The following is a 22748-nucleotide window of genomic DNA, read 5'->3' on the forward strand; positions in this document are numbered from 1 at the left end:
TTATTTGTCTACACTGTGCAAATATTAGGCAAATTTTGGTAGCAAGTTGGAGGTAAGCATTAAGTTTTCACACTGCTCTGAGGAGCACTGGGATTTCTGAGAAGCCTTAAAGGGTTTGCCATGGGAATAGAGGTGCAAGAGGTATATGGGTGTTTCCAGCTCCAACTTCTCCCAAGAACTGCAGACTTAGATGGTCAGCTAGGCACCATCTAAGTAGGCAGATCTTCTTGGGAACCTAATGACAGGCTGTTCAAAATTAACATGGTCAAATCAGAGTTCTTTTTTAAAAAATTTATTTTATTGAAGTATAGTTGATTTAGAATGCTGTGTAGTTTCTGGTATACAGCAAAGTGTGATTCAGTTATACATATATATATATATATATATATATATATATATATATATATATATATATATATATAATAGTTTGCATATGGTAATCCCAAAGTCCCAATCTATCCCTCCCTCACCCCCCTGCCCCCCTTGGCAACCACAAGTCTGTTTTCTATGTCTGAGCCTGTTTCTGTTTTGTGGATAAGTTCTTTTGTGTCATATTTTAGATTCCACATATAAGTGATATCATATGATATTTGACTTTCTCTTTCTGACTTCCTTTAGTATGATAATCTCTAGGTCCATCCATGTTGCTGCAAATGGCATTTCATTCTTTTCTGTGGCTGAGTAATATTCCATTGTATATATATACCACATCTTCTTTATCCTTTCATCTGTTGATGAACATTTAGGTTGTTCCCATGTCTTGGCTATTGTAAATAGTGCTGCTATGAACATTGGGGTGCATGTATCTTTTTGAATTATAGTTTCATTCAGATATATGCCTAGGAGTGGGATTGCTGGATCATATGGTAGCTCTATTTTTAGTTTTTTAAGGAACCTCCATACTGTTCTCCATAGTGGCTGCACCAGTTTACATTCCCACCAACAGTATGGGAGGGTTCCCTTTTCTCCACACCCTCTCCAGCATTTGTTATTTATAGGGTTTTTAATCATGGCTGTTCTGACCTGTGTGAGGTGGTACCTCATTGTAGTTTCGATTTGCATTTCTCTAACAATTAGTGATGTTGAGTGTCTTTTCATGTGCCTATTGGCCATCTGTGAAGACAGAATTCTCGATGCTATGCCCAGTCTAATCTACACACCCCAGACCTTTCCGTCTTAGTAAATGGCGCCCTTATCCACCCAGTTCTCCAGGCTAGAAATTTCACAGCTCTTCTTGATTCCTCTGTCTTCTACCTGCTCTGTATCTATTCCATTAAGTTCTGTGAGCTTTCTGTTCAAAGTACATCCCGAATCTGACCACTCATCATCAATTCCACTGTTAAATGTTACTCCTGGCCACCACTGCCTCTCACTTGAGTGTCTGGCATGATCTCCTCGCTGGTTTTCTTGATTTCACTCTGCCTGCATGGAATCTGTTCCACACAGCACCTTCTACACTGTAAATCAGGTCCTGTTATTCCCTTGCTCAAAACCTTTCAAAGACTTCCCATTACACTTAAAATAAAATCCAAGCCTCACTTTAAGAGATGCTTGTATTTTGGTCTCTGTTGCCTCTCCAGTTTCCTCTTTCTATGCTCACTTTGTTCACTTTGCTCCAGCTGGACTGGCCTCTTTCTCTTCCTTGGACATGTTCTTTTCCTTCCATGGGTCTTTGCCCTGACCGAACTGTCCCAGAAAGAACCCCAGTGTCTTTTTAGAGAGGTTCTCCTTGACTACCCAGGCGTACAGAGAAATCCCAGATACCACCTCCAACCATCATCTGCCTTGTTACCCTACCTCATTTTCTTTGGAGTGGTTCTCTGTGTGTGAAACGATCATATTTGTTTGTTTCCTTCTTTACTAGCTTTCTCCCCATTCTAGAATGTCAGCTTCCTGAGGGCAGAGCCTCTGTTTTGTTCCCTCCTGAACTCCCTGCGCTTAGCCCAGTGCCTGGCGCTCGGTGCTCCTTACCGGTGGGAGGTGCTTGGTAGCTGTTTGTGGAACTGTTCCCACCCTGCGGCCCTTCCTTACTTACACTTTAATCACAGCAGCTCAGCTGTTCAATCTTGAGCTAGGGTGAGGTTTTTGTGTACAAAAAGTTTTGTTGGTTCACAAAAGTTTGAAGATAATTTCCTCAGAAGATAGGAATGTACACTCTGAGGATATATGAGGAAGAAGAGGTTTTAATTTGACATTTCTGTCAGAGTGTTGCCTTCACTTCCTAAGTATATTGGTGATATGGTTCCTAACTTTTCAACCTGAAGGGGCAGGCATGAGTACAGCATGATTTTAAACATTTCTTGCTCAAGATTTTAAACATTTCCTGCTTTTTCTTTACATACTGAACTGCATACCATAGATTGTTTTTAATCCTATAATTAGGATGATTGTGAGATTATATCATCTCATATTTACCCCTTTAAAAGAGTGCTTCCTGAATCTCAAGCCAAAGCATTTGTATAGCTTTATTGTGTAAATATTTTATGTTCCAGGTGTGTTATTCATACATAGAAACATATCTTCTCCTTGATCTATATGTATATGGTAGTGTAGTTTATGACTTCTGTGCTTCCTGTTTAACTCCTCACTGTTTTGATACTCTATACCAGGTTGCTGCTCCCTAAATATTAGTTCATTTCTGTGACAGTTGTCCTATGACAATTTCAGTATTTTAGTTTCCGGCTACTCTTATTAATTAGAAACATCCCAATTGTTTCTTCAGTTATTGCTTTCTACATTTTAACCAGTAAGTTCAAAGAGATTGCCTCTTGTTTTTGTCTAATGTGTTTTCATGTTATAGTATTGGGATTATAAAGTTTTACAGCTGTTCTTTTTGCTGTAGATTATACATCTTATGAAAATAAAAAATTTTTATTGTATGCAGCTTTTTCCTTGAAGTGGTACTTTATTAAATTTAGTAACTCTTCCTTTCTTTTTTGTGTGTTTTTTTAAAATTTTCAATCTCTGTCATTTATTTTATTGTTATTACTTTTTGGCTGTGCCATGCGGCTTACAGAATCTTAGTTCTGTGACCAGGGATTGAACCCAGGTCCTGGCAGTGAAATCACCAAGTCCTAACTGCTAGACCAGCAGGGAACTCCCTACAGTTAACTTTTGAAAATTGAAATATAATTGACATATAACAGTATATTAGTTTCAGGTGTACAACAATGATTCTTACAGTTAATTTGTTTCAAAAGAAAGTAGTAGATTTCATTCCTCTGGACATTGCTTGTTCTCTTGTGTCCTGAAGAATATTTTCATTGGTGCCGTATTTTGAGGGTTTTCTTCAAGGAAGGGAATTTCATACCTGTGTAAAGGGTTGAATTAGAGCACAACTCCAAATGCCTGAAGTGCAGCAAATTGGCCAGCCCAGACATCTAGAGAGAAAACAAAGCAAAACAAAACAAGCAGTGGGCTAGTGATATCCTGCTTGGGGTCAAATTGTTATCTACTTTGCAAGAGTAAGTTAGAAACTGTAGAAGAGGTTACTTATGTCTTCCTCCTACCCATTGGTGAGTGATGTCTTTAATGTATCAAAGTTTAGTGAGGGGTATATGAATTAGTCAGCTTTTGCTAAATTATGCTGTAGTAACAATCCCCAAATCTCAGTAGCTTCCAACAACAAAAGTTTATTTCTCGCATTAATACCCTTCGTGGGTTTCATTCCAGGACCCAGGATGACAGAGTGGAAAGAGCCATGATAGACCCTCCCCGTGGCTATTAATGCTTCTGCTCAGAAGGTGACATTTGCCATTGCTACTCATACTTCATTGGCCAAAGCAAGTCACGTGGTCAAACATGGCCTCATTGGATAAAAAGTATAATCCCCTGCAGGGATGAACGGGTAGGGAAGGACCTGGTAAGGGAAGGAGAGCAAATATTTTGACAGTAACATTGCAGTATATTTTTGGAGGTAGTGACCTTACAAAAAGGTTTCCTAGGGGTTTTTTTTGAGGGGTATTCAGAGTTGGAGGTGGGGCAGGAAGGTTTGCAGCCTACATTTTTAAGCACCTTGATAGTGAGAATTGACTAGTATATCTTAATTACATTTTGGGGATCTCAGCAGACAGTGGATTTAATACATGATAACTGCTTAGTAAACGTTTGTTGGATTAGTGGACAAAGACTTCTAACAATAGTAAGAAAATCAATCTTTTCGTTATCTTTAGTGCCTTTTGCAGCTTAGCTTGAAAGAATTTTATAGAGCAGGTCCTATAAACTACACGTGTTATATTATTAAATGAAAAATGCTTTCTCGGGGTTTTTTTTTTGCCATGTAAGAAATTGTTTTTTTAATGACCTACATTTTCATTATAGAAAATTTTGATTGCATTAAATACAATCAAGGAAAGGATAATCTTCTATCTGGCTACTCAGGACCACTACTGATAATGTTTATTATATATCCCATTGTATTTTCTTTTCCTCCTTTTTTTCGCCATATAGATTTTGAACATTGTCCATGTTTGTAGTCATGTTGTGATTACTTATTTTTGTACTTTTTACAGTAACTCTTGCTTAACCCATAATGTTGTGCATCAACAATTGTAAAGGACATAGATGATGAGTATTATAAAATTAATTTTAATTTTCCCTCTTCTCCTCTCTTCCTGACTGTCCTCCTTCATATGAACTCTTTGCTCAGTCAAAAAAGTTACACCCTGTTCCTGTTCTCTCTCACCTCAGCAAGCACGGAAATGAGCAGAAGAATGGTGAAAGGTAGACCAGCCGCGTGAAAAATAAGGTGGGGAGGTGATTCTCAGACTAGATAATCAGCTCCAGGACCATCAAGCTCATTTTCTTTTTTGTGTGTGTGTTTGTTTATTTGTTTTTATATTTTGTTTTATTCCTTTATTTTTGTTTTTGGCTGCCCTCCGGGATCTTAGTTCCCCACCCAGGGATCGAACCCGGGGCCCCTGGTAGTGGGAGTGCCAGAGTCCTAACCACGGGGCCGCCAGGGAATTTTCATGTTCTTTTTTAATCTTTTCTTTTTCTTCTTTTACTAAGAGATCAGTTTTTCATATCTTGGAGTTTTCACAGTCTTTTGAAAGTCAAAAACTTGATAATAAGTTGATTTTAGTACTATTATCTTTTTGTGATGTACTAGGTAACTTTAATGTGAGTCATTCCAGAATGTAGCCCCTACTTGAACCTATGATTTGAGTGCCCTCTTTATCTAAGGTTGAAGCACTTTTTAGTTAGCCACTGAGCTTTTGTAAGCAACCCATTGTAAAAGTTCACCATGCCTTGTTTTGTATCATTAATCATCTTCCCTCTAAGCTCTGGAAAGATGGCTGACTCTTGAGTCATCTGGTCCTTCGCAGTTCTGGAAATCCACCCTGCTGAGGTGAATGCATGAAATATTTGCTGTCTCAGTAGAGATCTAACTGGTTTGTCTCTTGTAATGCATAGACTGAATTCCTTACATGTTACTAAAAGATACCTTTTGTGTCCATTTTACAAAGGGATCTGATTGGGGCTATCAGAGTTGCCATATAGATGACATGATTAACCAAACTATTTATTAAACTCTTTTGAATACTCCTGTACTTAATGTAATTTCCAAATATTTTGAAATACCAAATGTAGACTCAGGGAGCTCAGTGACCAGTTTTTGAATTTTGGTGAATTTTTTATAAGTTTAGTTTTCAAGTTTTCCATTTTGGAAATGTCTGCTCTGCCAAATAGGTTAGGAGTTTGGGCAGAGCAACAGTTTAAATAATCTGTTTCCTGTTGAAGCAGATGCCTCTACGTAGACCTCCCAGATCCAAAGGAGAAAGGGGGGAAAAGAAGGAGAATGAACCCCACCATGTAACATCTGTTAGAGATAATGTGAGCCTTGCAAGTTATTTTTCAGTTCCCATCCTAGATTTTAATTTTCTCAGTTCTGTTAAGGTATCTTGGTAAATTCTGTATGAAAAGAGTGCCGCTAACTTCTTAAAGAAATGTGATTCAGTGATAACTTTGAGTTTCCATGTGATTATTTATCTCATCTAACATTTATCTCCTTTAAGAAAAGTGTCCATTATTAAGGTCAGTTCACAGGTCAGTCATTAATCTTGGTTGTCAAGTGTCTCAAATCAATTCTGGAGGCTAAAGTGATCTTGATGGCACTCATCAGAGTACTGATTCTGTTGAGTAAAAGACATCAGGGCTTTGGTCTCTTTTGTGTTGCAATTTTAGCAGAATTTAAAAGAATGAAAATTTCCAAATATGGACTAGCATGATTTATGAGAATATTTATCAAGATTAAAATAATATGTTAAAAATCAGCTTACTTTAGTTTAATCTAAGCTTAACTCTTAGAAACGGATGTAAAGGGTAGTTTAAGAAACTTTTTTTTTTTTTTTTTTTTTTTTTTTTTTGTGGTACGCGGGCCTCTCACTGCTGTGGCCTCTCCCGTTGCGGAGCACAGGCTCCGCACGCGCAGGCTCAGCGGCCACGGCTCACGGGCCCAGCTGCTCCGCGGCATGTGGGATCTTCCCGGACCGGGGCACGAACCCGCGTCCCCTGCATCGGCAGGCGGACTCTCAACCACTGCGCCACCAGGGAAGCCCTAAAGGGTAGTTTAAAATATGCTAAGCTTCATGAAAAGTCTGGATTTGGGGGTAGAAACAGTTTCCCTACGGTATCTCATAATTTCCTTAATTTTGGAAAGAGTGTCTTTTGTCAGGATGAAGAAAAAAATGACCTGTAATTCTTTTTAATCAGGTTTAATTTCAATGACAGATAAAGGAGAAAACAAATTGTTAGCACAAGTTTGTGTGCCCGACACACAGTGAGGCCAAACAAACTGAAACGTAGGAGTTTGGGGCAGAGAAAGCTTCATTACAGGGCCATATGCAGGAAGATGGGGGGCTCATGCCCTAAAAAGCCCCGAGCTCCGGGTTTCTTCGGCAAAGCATTTTCAAAAGCCAGGTGAGGGAGGGGTGTCACAGGGTATGTGTTCAGCACGTGCACACTTCTCTGATTGGCTGATGGTGAGGTCACAGGGTGGCGTCACAGGGGTTAACATTATCAGTCCTTAGGCTCCAGCAGGCCTGGGCCCATGTGCTCGTGGTCATCAAGTAGCTAACATCTTCCATTTGGTGGGGGGGTTTCCCAAATCTGTAAAACAACTCAGGAAATGTGCATCAAATACTGTTATCTAGGTACTTGAGAGAGGAGCTAAAGCAGAGGATATGGGGGAAGGCCTGTCCCGGGAAGACCCCATAGGGTCCAGCTCGGTGAGAATAGCAATTTAGAGACAGGTAATTTCTTAATTCATACTTTCACACCTGTGTGAACAACAGAAAAACCATAGGGTCATTCTAATTGTTTATGACTATAAAGAATTTAGATAATTCTTGCTATATTATATTCCTTTAGAATTCTCAGTTAAGTATTTCTATAAGCTGGTCTTATAGAAATAGGCTAGCTGAGAGGCATTTGCTTTCTAAAACTAGCTTTCTTCTCTTTCTCTGTTTAACCTTTTATTATGAAAAATTCCAACAACTACAGAAGTGGGGGCAGTAGTAATCCCCATTACCCAGCTTCAGCAAGTGTTAACTCTCCTCAGTCTTGTTTCCTCTTTCCCGCCAGCCCCAACTCTAGATTATTTTGAAACAAATTCTAGACATCATATCATTTCATTAAAGTGAATTGCTTTTGATAGTGACAGTAGAAGCCATTTTCCCTCTTGGCACTAGCACAGACTCTCAGGGCTGAATAGAATTTATAAGGAGACAGACTCTGCATTGAAGAGCTTACCTTTTGAGAAAGGAGCTCATATTTTCACTGGATACTTTCTTCAAGTTTCTCTTGTCTTTCAAATAGGCAGGTATTTGCAAAGTTCTTAAGTTCTTATCTGTTTGGAAATTCCTGTAGCAAGTTCAGGTTTAGTCATCCTGTACTGCTTTGGCTGTGCCTTATCTAAATAGTATTGAAGGGAAGAAAGAATTATTTCACCAGGAGTTGGCTTTGAGAGGAGTTAGATATATTGAGTATATTTAGGAAGTGCCCCTTAGTGCTGTAATAATATACTAGCTTTTAAAGCTACCTCATAATAATAGCTTTTAAAAAGCACAAATAAAACACTTAAAGGTGATCTCTTTTCCTAGCCATCAGTGGGACAATTTAATTCCTTTTTTGAGTTAAAATAAAATATTCTTTCAAGTACCTGAGATCTGCAAGTATTAGTTGACTCATCTTTTGTTTTTAAACCTATTGGTTTCCCAGGCCAGTGTGTCTTTTTGTATATTTTGACCTTGCACTTTAAACTGAATTCCTTTCATCCTTTGAAGGAGGCATAAAACTGTCAGTTTATATTGGTGAGTGTGAGAAATAGAATTTTCACTTTTGTCTATGATTTCTAAATTTCAAGTAGCTTGAATAACCATCATAATGGTTTTTCAACTTCTAAAAGTAGATTCTAAAAAAATTTGAAAGGTAGATTCAACAGATTAAATATAATACTTGAACTGTTTTCCTTCAAAAACTAAAACCATTTTGACTTAATTGTTAAAGTTTAGTTCTTGAACATAGGAAACTGTGGGGTTCACTTTTATATTTTACTTTGTTACAGCCCCTAGGGTTATTGGTGGCTTGGCTGTAGGGATGCTGAAAGTGCTGGACTGAGCCAAATCAGAACTCTAATTTGCAGTGTGATTAAATATGTCTTCAGTAGCTAAACAGAAGTACTTATATTTACATTCCACCTATTTCACAGAGGTTGTTAGAAGTCCTATAATTAGATTTTTTTTTAATTTGCAAAAATATTTGAGCTGCTTCACAGATAAGTGCTACATAAAAGCAAGGTGTTATTAACATCTCATTTTTCTTGATTTGTGTTTTTTGACACTAGAAGCATATATTACTTTTTCTCTTTTCCTGGTACAGGTTCTGCTACATGTTTTGAAATTTGTTCTCAACATTTTTAGCAGCTGGGATGCTATAAAAGCAATCTTGTGTCCTATTTTTAGTACACAGTGATGAGTCTGGATAGATGGCTCAGGTAATGGCAAGGTAATTGAACTGAGCACTAAGTGCTCGCCTGTGTATCCTCTGGCCTCTCCCCTTTCAGGGTAGAGTTACTGTTTACAGTGACAGTTTCACTGTCTGTGACTGGGTAGTCTGAATCAGTTTGCCTGCTGCCTGGCTGTCTTGAATGCAATTTTTGTCTTATCCCCTCCCCCCCACCTTTATTTTATATCTTGCGTTTCAGGGTAGATGATCTACTTGGCTAACTACTGCAGGGAAGCTTAGTGCTGTCTAATAAAGTCAGAATGAGATCCTAAGTGTTAGGCGACAGGAATTAGAGAGCGTATCTGTGAGGAGAGCCCTGTCACTGGACTCCTCAGTTTTTCTGGGCTTACTGTGCACTTATGAGTGAAAGCGTTCTCCTTATCAGGTTTGGGTTGTATTGTTTGGAAAAGTTTGGACATGCTTCATGTACATTTAGCAGAAGATTCATTTTCTTTTAGTTGCAACCATGGTTGGCCAGCCTTGTACTTGTTTAAGGTTGAGGAATTCTAACTTTGGTACCTGCTTAAAGGATTCCCCAGCCTCATCGGGATGCTTCTGTAGGCGTGAGCTTTTCACATAAGGAGATGAGCTGTGATATATTTAGGTTTTGATGTTTCTAGTTTACAGAACCTGAGAGCCTGAGGATTTGGTGTGGTGGTTCTTCAGGGAACAGGGGCTTCTCTTTCTCAGAGGGTGGTCCCCTTCCTTACACTGTTACATCATGGACCTACTCAAAGGGTTTGCTTTCTGTTACATTTGGAAATGAATTAACTTTTTTTTTAAGATTTTTTTTTTTTAATGTGGACCATTTTTAAAGTCTTTATTGAATTTGTTACACTACTGCTTCTGCTTTATGTTTTGTCTTTTTGGCCTGAGGCGTGTGGGATTTTAGCTCCCTGAACAGGGATTGAACCTTCACCCCCTGAATTGGAAGGCTAAGTCTTAACCATGGGACGGCCAGGGAAGTCCCTGAGTTAACTTTCAGGATCAAGTGAGATGATTTGCCTAGGAGGGCGTTCCGAATATATAGGTAGGGACAGTTGTCAGTGGTCCTCATTACAACTTGAATTGGCAACTGCGACAACTGCCTTGCTTTGAAAAGGTCCTTAAAAAACAGGGATGATATACTTTGGTACTGAGTAAATAAAATAACCAAAGGAAGCCTCTGATGTTAAACTGAATTTATTTGATTTTAGGGCCAAATAAATGAAGATTGTTTCTAAGAGAGACTTATGCCCTGTGCAGATAAAGAGAAACCTCCTAAGAGTTTTGATTGTTGCTTCCAAAATAGCAAATTTCTAGAACATGATTGCCTGGTTTATTTAAAAAAAAAAAAAAAAAAGCTGCCTTGCCTCTATTAAAATATTAAGTTAAAAAGTCATCAGTGTTGGGCTTCCCTGGTGGCGCAGTGGTTGAGAATCCGCCTGCCGATGCAGGGGACACGGGTTCGTGCCCCGGTCCGGGAGGATCCCACATGCCGCGGAGCGGCTGGGCCCGTGAGCCATGGCCGCTGAGCCTGCGCGTCCGGAGCCCGTGCTCCGCAACGGGAGAGGCCACAATGGTGAGAGGCCCGCGTACCACAAAAAAAGAAAAAAAAGTCATCAGTGTTTTTCATTCATAGCTTTTTTTTTTTTTTTTTTGCGGTTCGCAGGCCTCTCACCGCTGTGAGAGGCCATTCTAGCCTCCAAACAGGACATGTGGCCCAAGTTTAGAAGAGCAGGAAGAGTTACAGGTCAAGAAGGGAGGACAGAGAGGGAGTGTGGGTAGAACCCTGCAAGGGGTAAATTCAATTCTTTTGTAAGGATAGTTCAGTAGTTAATAGTTACCAATCTGTAATAGTTGTACAGTAAATAAAATCATTATGGTTGCCTACTGTTGACATATTAATTTTGGCTCTTTTTCCCTTGGTGTGTTTCTACAAACTGTTTCCCTTGGTGTGTTTCTACAAACTGTGCTCAGTTTTTTCCCCTTGTCCTTTTTGTGCTTGTTGATGGGAAGGATCCACATTTTCTTGCCAATTACATAATGTGCGTTTATTTGGATTTAAGCTGCCACCTCCCCAAATCCGGCTTCTTAGTTGCTGGAGAGGGACAGATTGGAAAAAAGTAAATTGGAAAAGGTAACTCTGGTCCTGACACGTTCCTGTTAAATCTTTCAGTAGCTCCCTTGCCCAGGTGTGCCAGTGAGACATGGTCTAGTCTCGACTCCACCCCTTACACCGCTGCCCTTGGGATGGCTGCCTTCTTCCTGAGTGCTCATCCTCCACCTTGAAAGTGATTCTGCAACTTCTCTCCGTCCTTCAAAGCCTGTCTGGTGACCTTTCCACTACACTCAGTTCATCAGTTTCTCTTCTCTGCTGCCTTTGTACCCTGACCTGCTGTCCATTGTTGTATGAGCACATGTAGAGTGATTCTCTGTTCCTGTTCTCAATTTGAGCCCTCTGAGGCAGGACCTGTGTCGTTCTCTCTTTGGGTCTTTATGTTTATCACAATAACTGCTGTGTAATAAATAGCCATTAATTCATTTAAGCTGAACAGTTTAGTCTTTAAACATTTAGTTACTCTTTTATATTTACTGGATGATAACTGTGACTGAAGAAGAGTGTATAAGTTAATGTTCCAAGTGTTTTATTTACATTAAAACTCATTTTTTCCTCCTTGTTAAAGAAAAACTTATTCTGACACTTGTTAAAACTATAAGGAAGACTTTATTGAAGACTATTGCAATAGAGGAGAGAGAACAGGCTCAACTCTGAGTATAACAGGATGAGTGGGGATCTGTAGCCAAGGAGCAGGGTGAAGGGGGTCAGTGGATGGAAATTTACTAAGAGGAGACATCAGGGTAGGGGGATTCTTGCTAAATTGGCCTAGTACACGGACTGGTACATCAAAGGCTGGAGACGAGGAGCTCGATCAGATATCATGGGTAGGGAGGTTCTGTTCAACTGACGAGCAGGATTCTTGCTAAAACTGGTCTAGGCAGACTGAAGACAGCACAGGGCCAAGGCTGAGGCCTAGTCCAGAAGAGGGCTCAGAGCAGCCTGGTTAAAGTTTGGTCAGGGGAAGGTCTTTGTCATTATGAGCTTTTGAATTAGGTACTATCATTATTTGCATTTTATAGATAAAGAATCTAAAGCTTAGAAATAGTCTAAATAACTTACACAAGGTCCACAGCCAGTAAGTACCAGAGCTGGATGCTTACTGGATGCTTTCCATCGATCATTTTCTGGACTGTGTCCCGCCTGTGATGGCTCAGTTAATTTTTGCTAACCTACTGTGAGAGTCAGTAGAAGTTTGCCTCTCTTTTAGAATGACTCGTGGCCTTGCTGCTGTCTATGCTGTTGTAAGGCCCATGATTTCCACTGGAGCAGCATACTCAGGTTGCAATAAAGAGAGAGATTTAAATGTTAGCAGCGTTATTAGAATTCCAGATAGATGGTGTGACTATCTATACACATTTCTATTTTCTTATATATATATTCAGCAGAATAACATTTTTCAGTCAGATCTCTGGATCTCACCTATTGAAATATAACCACAAAAGGGAGAAAAATCAATCTATTTCTCTGCCGAGCTCTTCGTGTATGAGTGAGTTATCTTGTAAACTTTATGAATGGGCTGTTTTCTAAATGGTAGTAATTGAAAAAGACCATTTTTGTGTGATTTTTCTCAATTTTCTATGAGAAATAAAAATTAAAAATCAAATAGCTTATATAGCTGCTGCTTCTGTGATCTGTGTTCAAAGGAAGCCCTCTTTAGCATGAAGACAAGGTTCCTTAGATTGCAAGACATTTTGGAGGTTTCTCTCCACTACTGGGTTCCCATCCTACGTATAGCATTTCTTATATTCCCTTGTTCCTTTTCCATTCCTGCCATTCAGAATTATTGGCTAGTCCTTGGATGCCTTTTAAACTTTTATATGGTGCTTTGCCCATGCCCTTCGTGCTGTTCTTTAGTCTAGAATGCTGTTTACCTATGTATCTATATACTGCTCTTAATTTCAATCACACTTATTGCTAGTTGTTCTGAAGAGTGACTTATTCTCTTGGGTGAGTTGGTAGCTTTTTTTCTCTGGGCTTTCAACAGTCCCGTGGGTTGTTTCATTTGATGCAGAGTATGGGAAGTAGTGACTGTGAATCATTGCACAAGCTTTAGATGAAGATTATTTCAGTTCTTAATTGTTAAAAATAAAGTCACAGTAAACATCTTTGGATCTTTGCATTTTGGATTATTTTCTTAAGGCAGATTCCCAGGAGTTGAATTATTGGTTACATGGATAAAGAACATTTTCCACTCTTGAAGCTTTGTCACCTTGCTTTCCAAAGGAGATGTAACAGTTCGCCCTCCCACCAACAGTGGGAGGGGGGCTCTAGTTGCTATAGGGTTATTAATATTGGAAATCTACAGTAATAACCTTATTTATTTCGAGGTTTTACTTCATTCCTTTGTGGTGAGCTTTCAAGCTGGATTGACCTTAATTAAATTGGCTCAAATTCCCAAGTAAAATTGTCCCTCTGACAAAAACTTTCTATGTCCATTTTAAAGGTTGAGATGTAAAGGAAATAAAAGCTTTGTCAGAGAGGGAATAAAAGGGTTCATTTTATAATGTCCATGTAGATGAATGTTAATCATTGAGCTTCGTATTGAATGAATTAACTTTTCTTCCCTTCAGGAACAATAGTTATCTTTTCAAAATCTTTTGATCGTTATTCGGAATTGTAAAGCTTAATAGCTCTACTGGATTTCACAACATTGAAGTCAAATGCAGTCAACTTGACATGTGCAAACATGCCTAAATTCTAATTCTAGCTAAACTGAATTGGAATTCATATTTTGAGAATAAAATTGGCTTCTACAAAGTTTTTCATATTATGAGAAGTTGAACCTTTTTAAAGAAAATACGAAATAGGGAAAAACTGGGATTTTCTTCTTTTTCAATTTTGTTCCATACCACAGTGTATTTGTGATTTTGTGTGTGTGTTTACCTTCTGAAAGCATCCTTTTTTTAAAAAAAAATTATTTTATTTCATTTATTTTTGGCTGCATTGGGTCTTGGTTGCCGTGCACAGGCTTTCTCTAGTTGTGGCGAGCGGGAGCTTTTCCTCGTTGTGGTGCGCGGGCTTCTCATTGCAGTGGCTTCTCATTGTCGTGGAGCATGGGCTCTAGGGGCGTGGGCTTCAGTAGTTATGGCACGTGGGCTCAGTAGTTGTGGCTTGCGGGCTCTAGAGCACAGGCTCAGTAGTTGTGGCACACGGGCTTAGTTGCTCCCCGGCATGTGGGATCTTCCTGGACCAGGGTTTGAACCCGTGTCCCCTGCATTGGCAGGCGGATTCTTAACCACTGCGCCACCAGGGAAGTCCTTTTTTTAACATCTTTATTGGAGTATAATTGCTTTACAATGTTGTGTTAGTTTCTTCTGTATAAAAAAATGAATCAGCTATATGTATACATATATCCCCATATCCCCTCCCTCTTGCATCTCCCTCCCACTATTTGTGATTTTTAACAGAAACTTCCAAGCTTCTTTCTGTACTTTAATGGTACACATGGATCTACTTAAAGAAATTGAGTGAAATCCTCAGTAAATAATAATGACCAGGATTCTTTTCAGGTTTTCTCTTTTTTCTCAGGCTTGAATATATTTCAGTGTAATTCAGTCAAGTGAAGTGAAATTAAAGATTGGAATCATGTATCTGTTGCCTTCTGAAACACTCTGGTTTTCTGTTGGCTGCTGTCTGTTGAGTGTTTTAGTGATGCTAATGTTACTGAACAGTGCTTTAGTCCTAAAACTGCCTTGTGTTGATAAATCTGATGCTGCATAGAAGTCCTCCAGGTCACCTAGCAGGGTGCAGTTGGTTTTTGTTAATGACTGCATTGTCCTTTACTCTCATTCATGATACTCAGTGACTTTTCATTGATGTTGCAGTAACGCTTTTGCCTTGGACTTCGCCCATTCTTTACACGTTGGTAAATAATCTTCAGCTGTAGCAGGAGGCAACCAGCATCTGTGCATGGATCAGGTTATCAACAGGTAGCTCTGTAGATTTCCTTTATCTCCTGATTGGGCAAACACTTAACAGTCCTTAGCGAAGACTCTACTAAGAGATTAAAACAAATCTCCCTTGAAGTTTCCACTTGCTGGCATCAGGAGTTTGTCTAATTGTCATTGTTGTCCATTGTGGCACACTGCATCTGTGAAGATGTCAAAGGTGTGAAATATTCACTGGCTTCTCAGTTGTGTACTCTTTATCAAGGCTTACATGTTGCCAAATTTAATTTTGATGAATATATTCAAATGCAGAGCATTTAATCAACACTAGCACATGGGTTTTTTTTGTACAGCATGCGTATGTTTCACTTCTTCTTTTACTATGATCTATAAACTCATATTTAATTTATCCGGTTGCAGCTGTTGCACTATTTTTGTTGAACGAGGCTTAAAAATCTGGCAGGAGGCCTTCCTGCTTTCTTGCTCTTTTCAGTGTTGCAGTGCTGTTTTGCACAATCGGTGCTTTCTGGGTAGTTCCTTGACTTCTTTTCCAACGCTGAGGCTTTCTCTAAAACTTTTCTCTGCCTAGGCTTGACCACTGTTCCTGCAGCTGAACTGGTAAGACCAGGCTTGGTTGCTGCCTGTATTTGGAGGTTTACAAGTTAATTATCTAGCGATAAAGGTGAAGAGTAGTCAGCCAGTACACTGTGTTGATTTAAGACTAAGTGTGATATTATTTCTTGTGCTACGACATGGAAGGTTTTTTTAATATTTTATTTTAAGTGTGCATGTGCCTTGTAATGTGTTGAGAATTCAGTTTCTATTTGAAAGAAAACCTTTCGATCATCTCTTTTCAGTGACTACCGTATTTATCCACATGACACAGAGGACAACATTTTGTTCTCCCATTACCTAGTTCGTTACTTTTTTTTTTTTTAATGTGGTATTTACAATTACCTGTGAAATTTCAATTTTTGGTCACTTATTTTTATTTGGGAAGCAACTGGAAAGTGAATTTATAGTAGGTTAAATGTATATAATCTCATTAATTTGGCTGATAATCTTGAAATTCCAAAAGTTTTATATTTAAAATAAAATTTAATCTGAAACGCCCTTCTCCCACTCATTGATTCTTTATTGTTTGCTCTTTGGTTTGGGGTAATCTGCTCTTTTCCAGGAATTACTTTTTCAGCTTTCAATACCTTTCAGTGATAATGTTTTATTCTTAATGACCTTCTGGAAAATGAGACCTTCTGGAAGCAATAAAGTCCCTCATTTATTTTATTGAAGGCTTATGAATGGTTTTCCTGTCTGCAGCTGTAGTGCTCTAGAATCTGATTTCTTAACAAAAAAAGTTAGACAAGCTATAAGTTAATGACTTACTTTTCAGATGTGACTTTGCAGCTAGTAGGTGGTCTAGAGGTGCAAGTAAGCTTCAAAGGGGGGCTGGTTAATTTCCTTCTCTCTCTCTCTGAAAACAAGAATGCCTTTCTCTGTCTCTTTGTTCACTGTCCCTCATTTTTCAACTTTGTAGCTACATTTTGGTTTTATTGCTCCCTGATGAATTCTCTCCTATTGCAAATATTAAAGGAAGGGTGATTTAGAAGAACTGAGGTTAAAATCCGCTCCTTGAGCTCTATAGGCGGCGTTCCTCGGCGTTTCTCGGCGTTTCTCTTTGTGGAAAGTAAGCAGGAGTAAATGGACAAGTCGGCTGAAATGCCAGCGAGTGTTGCCAAGGGATGTGCTGACAGCTGGGCCTGACAGTGATTGCTGACCACTGGTCATTCCTGATGCATCCCCTTCTCACCTCCGTTCCCTGCCACCAGCCCTTCCCCCGGCAACAAAAATCTGGGAGGCACGCCTGTTCTCTTTTGAGAGGACAACTTGAATATTCACTACAGCTTCTCAGGCAACGTTGACAATGTCTCTTTGAACTTAGCTCTCTTTTTTATTGGGTTCTTCACCCTTCTCGCAGTTTTAAAATCTTACTCATGAGCAAGCTCCACGTCCTTACAGGTCATCTTGTTCAGCTTCAAACAGTAGCACATTTATAAGCTACATTGGAGGTCCATGACTTCAGACATGACAGTTCGGCATTGATCAGGTTTGGCTGTATGTTTGGGATTTGTCAGTTCCTTTGTCCATTTATTGTTTGGCTTTCAGTACCTTTTCTCTGTGTTTTCAAAAGAGCTTTGTTTACATCCTGCCTTTATGTGTAATCTTACAGGGCAACTTTCTGCCTTTTGTTCATCTCCTGCTCGTTTTTCACAGGAGTGGAATTTGGTGTAAGACTTGCTTATAAAGCAGGGGTATAGGCTCTTCTAGTTGTTTTCCATTCATTGCAGACTTTTGTTTTAATAAGAGATTTCCTTTTTTTTTTTTAAGGTTTTCTAATTTAAAATTTTTAGAAAGGTAAAGGCCTCCAAAAGTTAGAGGTGTGGGGACAATAGTTTGTTTTTGTTTTTATTTTTTGCGATTCCTTTTAATTTTTATTCTAGAACAGGGATGAACATGGGTAGAACAGTGCCTTAAACCAGACCCTCACAACTCTCAAATATGAGACAGTATCATGATATGAGTATATTATATACTGTTATGTGTTCCTGAGAATATTTTTATATTTTTCAAGATATTTATGCATATATTTTCATTTTTCTCCCACATTTTGAAACTTTCCTCTTTATGTCTCATTGATGCCAAATTGCTAGAAATTTAAAATTTCTATTCTGTACCTTCCCATCCTGTAGGTCCTTTCACCTAAAACTAAACCTTTTGATCAACTTTACAACAAAATTTTTTTTAAAAAAATTTAATAAGTGAATTTAAAGTTTATTGCCTTAGTACCATGAAAATCTATTTCAAATAAATTAGCCTGAATATTGGGAAAGGACACTGTGAACTGGGTGTAGACAATAGACCTGTTAAAATGCAAGCCAAAAATGAAGTCTATTTTAAGTATGAGGAAGAATAGGTCTTTTGTTTCCTTACCTCTCTGGCCTCTGATACCTTCTAGCCAGCTTGCCTTTCTGTGGTGAGGAAAGTAGTTTCCTGCAATCTAGAACTGTTGGAATACTGTAAATTTAAGGAGAATAGGTAGGAGAATGTAAGCCTAATTTGTTTATAATGTTCCATTGTACATAAAATGCCTTCTCTACCAACAGTATGTCTTTAAATATTGAGACCAGGTGTTCTCTGGTTATGAATCCAGCAACATAAGTCAGTGGCGTGTTCACAGCACAGCACAGGTCTCTGCCTCTCCTATAGCCTTTGCTTGTCTAATTGTTGGGACTCGTTTTACTTACGTATATAAGATGATTCCAAGATTCTGTGAGGGAATGGGCATTAATTAAGTAAAAAACAGATACTGTATATTCATAATCTCCTTTTGGTCTTTCAGTCATTAATCCTTAACTGGCCCTGCTTTGGTTGTTAGAATTCTGCTAATTATTAGAATTGAATAATTGTGAGGATTTCTTTTTCTGTGAATGAGTATATGTTTGAATTATCTCATTTCATCTCAATACTTCTTTTTATATTTACCCTTTCCCCGCTTTAATTTTAAAACACGTTAGAAAATTTTCAAACTTTCAGGAAATTCAGAAGAATAATGTGACATACCTGTTTTTAAAGACATCTTAAATAGTTTAATTATTTAATATAAGGTTAAAAGTTTTAAATTATGCCAATAATTGTTTAGAAATTTTATTCCTCGTGATTAGTTTTTGCCTTTTTTAGTATTTTAATGTCTAAAATTTTAGTGTCCGTTGCGTGCTAGAAACCAGTTATACATGTTTCGTATTTATATTTTGTTTTTTGAAATCATTTAATATTTTCTGAATAATCTCCCTTTATTTATGATAGCAAAACATTGGAAATCAAATAACAAACCTGTTTTAACAGTTTTTTATCATGCAAAGTGACATTTTAATAAATACTGTTTTAAGGATTATCTACGTATTTTATACATACACATTTATAGAGGTGTCTTCTACTTTAAATACATCAACATTTGGGATTTTAATGTACATAGTGAAACTGGGGGTCATACTTATTTTTTCAACTTTCTATAACCAGCTCTCATTTCTGAAGCTGAAATGAAGAAAGGTTGAAGACTTTTCTCAAACATGTTTTAGCTTTTGGCTTAAAAATCCTAAGATTTAGCCAAGCCTTTCAAACTACTGTTTACCTGTTCCTTGATTACTCAATATGTCTGAGTGTTTTTCTATCTTTTATATGTAAATATAGGAGTGTTTGCCTCACTCCAAAAATTAATATCTAAGCCAGCAATGTGTTTATGAAAGGTTTTACTAACTTTGGGAAAGTATGTATTATAATGTAAAGTGTGCAAAAGAAGGCACAGTTGTATATTGAGGAAATACAAATACTAAACTGTTAATAAAGTGGGGTGGGCATGCTTGTGTGCATGGTGGCTACCTTCTCTGCCTGTATGAACAGATCTCCCCCCTGGAAGCACTGCATCAGCTGCTGAGCTTTCTGCACTTGTTCTGGTGCAGTGGTCCTGCCTCCCTGCTTCCCAGGCAGTAGGGCCAGGCACCTTAGGGAGAAGAACACCCTTCTCTGTTTTCTTCCAGGTAGATTCCTACGTTTCTGTATGTTGTAGGTAACACACCTTACCCCGCTGAAATCCCATCATATGGGTTGAACTTCTGCCTTCACTCACTCCTTTTTTGTTTTTTTAAACTGCTCTGTTAGTTGTTTTTTTTTTTAATATAAGACTTTCAACTTCCGTTTGGTAAATGCGTACATTTTACTTTTCATATAAGAAGTAAAAGCTCTTTGGACTTATCTGGTAAAATTCTATTAAACTTATTTCCTGCATTCAGTTTCCTCTGTGGTCTGCTATGACACTTTAAAAAAACAGGACTTCCCTGGTGGCATGGTGGTTAAGAATCCACCTGCCAATGCAGGGGACACGGGTTCGAGCCCTGGTCTGGGAAGATCCCACATGCCGTGGAGCAACTAAGCCCGTGCGCCACAACTACTGAGCCTGTGCTCGCGAGCCACAACTACTGAGCCTGCACTCGCAAGCCAAAACTACTGAGCCCACGTGCCACAACTACTGAAGCCCGCACGCCTAGAGCCCATGCTCTGCAACAAGAGAAGCCACCGCAATGAGAAGCCCGCACACCGCAATGAAGAGTAGACCCATTCGCTGCATCTAGAGAAAGCCCGTGAGCAGCAACGAAGACCCAACACAGCCATAAATAAATAAGTAAATTTATGAAAAACAAGCAAACAGACCCACTTGCTTTCCCTTCCCTCGTCTTTTTTGCTTTCCAGCGCTTTTATGCTTGGGACAGTATCCTCTCACTCCCCACCCCCAGCTCCACCCTGGAAGGTTTACCAGGCTAACTCCTTCAGGAATATTCCGTTAAGTTCTTAATCCTGAAAGTATGAGGTTATACACAAGCACTGAAACAAGACTGACTCTGTTCCATCATTTAGAAAATGTTCAAACCTTCAGGAAATTTGAATGACTATATAAACTGTGCCTTTGTTTCCACATCCCTAAGATGGGATAGTAATATTATTTAACCCATAGTGTTGTTAATTGGATTGAATTGGCTAAAACAGGTCAGGTGTGGTAGTAGCATTTAATAATACAATTTTAGTGAGTTATTATTTGTCACCTACATTTTCTCTCTGTCTCTCCCTCTACCCACACACATACAAACAGATTTTTGATGTGATTTTTCCATCCCCTGTTTAATTATAAATTCCTTTTTACCCCCAGCTCTCTTGAGGTATAATTGACAAATTAAAAGTTTATATATTTAGGGTGTACAGCATTCAATATGTGTATACATTGTGAACAGACTACCACAGTCAAGCTAATTAACACATCCACACCTTATCTACCATTTGTGTGTGTGTGTGTGTGTGTGTGTGTGTGTGTGGTGAGCACACTTAAGATCTATTCTCTTAGCACATTTCACGTGTACAATACAGTATTATAAGCTGTGGTCACCATGCTACACGTTAGATCCCCAGAACTTACTCATCTTATAACTGAAACTTCGTATCCTTTGACCAAGTCTCCTCATTCCTTACTCCCACCCCTGGCAAACACTGTTCTGCCTTATGATTCTATGAGTTTGGCTCGTTTTGATTCCACATATAAGTGAGATCACATAGTATTTGTCTTTCTGTGGCTTATTTCACTTAGCAGAATGTCTTCCAGGTTTAACCATGTCACAAATGGCAGGATCTTCTTTTATTAAGGCTGAATAATATTGCATTGTATCCCACATTTTCTTTATCTATTTATACATCCGCAGACACATGTTGTTTCCATGTCTTGACTATTGTTAATAATGCTGCAGCAAACATGGAAGTTCATATATCTCTTCAATATAATGATTTCATTTCCTTTGGATATATATCAAGAGGTGGCATTGCTGGATCATATGGTAGTTCTATTTTAATTTTTTGAGGAACCTCCATACTGTTTTCCACAGTGGCTGCACCAATTTACATTTCACAACAGCAGTGCCTAAGGGTTTCCTTTTCTCCACATCCTCACCAGCATTTGTTATCTTTTTGATAATAGCTATCCGAACAGGAGTGAAGTGATATTTCATTGTGGCTTTGATTTGCATTTCCTTGATCATTAGTGACGTTGAGCACCTTTTCAGTGTACCTGTTGGCCATTTGTATGTCTTATTTGGAAAAGTGTCTGTTCAGGTCCTTTGCCCATTTAAAAATTGTTGTTGTTGTTATTATCATTTTTTTTCTATTGAGTCAAATGAGATCATTGTAAACTCCTTAATTATATTAAGTATTCTTGCTCAAAAGCCGTATTGTCTGTCAATCATTTGTTCTATCCCTTCCATTTTTTTTTAACTTGAGCTTAAAGTTGTCTTTTTGTATGTGTGTTTTAAAGATAAAATACTTGTTGAAAGTTATTGGAAATAACTACTTCTCTTAAGAGGATAGTCCAATGTAGATATTCTAGTTTGTATTCAACTACTAGGATTGCCAAACTCTTGACTTTTATCTTTAGAATTTTCTTTGTGGCTTGTGACCTAATGGGAAGTATCAATACACTAAACTGCATGTATTTAAAGTGCACAGTTTGGGTTTCCCTGGTGGCGCAGTGGGTAAGAATCCGCCTGCCAATGCAGGGGACACGGGTTCGAGCCTTGGCCCGGGAAGATCCCACATGCCATGGAGCAGCTAAGCCTGTGAGCCACAACTACTGAGCCCACGAGCCACAACTACTGAAGCCTGTGCACCTAGAAGCCGTGCTCTGCAACAAGAGAAGCCACCCAATGAGAAGCCCGTACACTGAAACGAAGAGTAAAGCCCGCACGCAGCAACAAAGACCCTACACAGCGCCCCCCCAAAATAAATTAATTAATTTTAAAAAAACAGTGCACAGTTTGATAAGTTTTGACATAGGGATATACCCGTGAAACCATCACCATTATGATGATAGCAAACATTTCCATTCCTCCCCAAAGTTTTCCTCTGCCTCTTTGTAATTTTACATTCTGTCCCTTCCTCTACTCTCATCTCCTGGCAATCACTGATTGGTTTTCTATCACTATAGAGTAGTTAATATTTTCTGCAATTTTTACAAAAATGGAGTTATACTGTGTGTGTATGTATACCTGCTTCTTTCATTAAGCATAGTAATTTTGACATTTGTGCATGTTATTGCTTATAGCAACAGTTGGTTCCTTTTTATTGCCAAATAGTATTTCATTGTATGGGTATATCACTGCTTATTT

General features: G+C 38.6%; 1 protein-coding gene across 6 annotated transcripts in view; it reads left to right on the plus strand.

The window, feature by feature from the left end:
- The window catches only part of ITSN1 (intersectin 1), a 227602-nt gene that overhangs the window by 27453 nt on the left and 177401 nt on the right, over positions 1-22748 (plus strand). The window contains exon 1 of one of the 6 annotated variants that reach the window (XM_067035032.1): positions 4695-4747. The exons of 4 other annotated variants lie outside the window; for them this stretch is intronic. The gene's annotated coding sequence lies outside the window, so the exon portion shown is untranslated. Of the gene's footprint in view, positions 1-4694; positions 4748-5815; positions 5836-22748 lie in introns of those variants that run through there. One more of the 6 variants, XM_067035033.1, reaches the window with a different exon arrangement.

Source organism: Kogia breviceps, chromosome 5 (assembly GCF_026419965.1).
Source record: "Kogia breviceps isolate mKogBre1 chromosome 5, mKogBre1 haplotype 1, whole genome shotgun sequence".
NCBI classification, from domain to species: Eukaryota; Metazoa; Chordata; class Mammalia; order Artiodactyla; family Physeteridae; genus Kogia; species Kogia breviceps.